The following is a 667-nucleotide window of genomic DNA, read 5'->3' as shown; positions in this document are numbered from 1 at the left end:
CTGTTGACAGGTAAGAGAGATCCACTCCTTTGCATCTGCAAAAAGGTTTTGCCTCCAGGATTCCTCACTTCCCATAGCACTTCAGGAGTCACAAAAGGTCAGTAGAATGTTGAGGTAAGAGTATCTTCGGATAGAACATATCTTTCTTCAGGTTAAACTAAGTAACTTGTACAGTTTCCTCCAACTGTTTTGAGTTGTTTTTTTTTTTTCTAAGTCGATTATATATTTATTGAGTATAAAGATCATGTTTTATATCTCTTGGTGTCATTAGTCTCTAAACTCTGTCCCCCATAGCAACTGCTCAATAAATATTTGTGAAATGAAATGATAGGAGGCTTCTCAGAGATAAGGCAAGGTCAAGACTAGTATGTGGCTCACTTGTTGTGGGACAGGAAAGAGTTTGACCATCAGAAGAAACAAAGGAAAAGTGATGCCTTTCAAAATAGTAGGCGGTGGGGGCCAGAGATACAGACTTATAGAGAAGATTATAGATTTGATTTTGGACTTGTTGAGCTTGCTAAGCCTGGAGAAAGTGGACAGTAGGCAACTGTGTAAAAAATCTGGAGCTTAGTAGTTGATAGATGATCATGGGAAGGGGGAGCATGGAATAGGGAATGCAATTAGCATTAACATGCTAGGGGAAGGAGGGAGCAATTGTGGAGACTGT

This window comes from Pteropus alecto, unplaced genomic scaffold (genome assembly GCF_000325575.1).
Source record: "Pteropus alecto unplaced genomic scaffold, ASM32557v1 scaffold121, whole genome shotgun sequence".
Lineage (NCBI taxonomy): Eukaryota > Metazoa > Chordata > Mammalia > Chiroptera > Pteropodidae > Pteropus > Pteropus alecto.
This window is presented reverse-complemented; position numbering follows the sequence as displayed.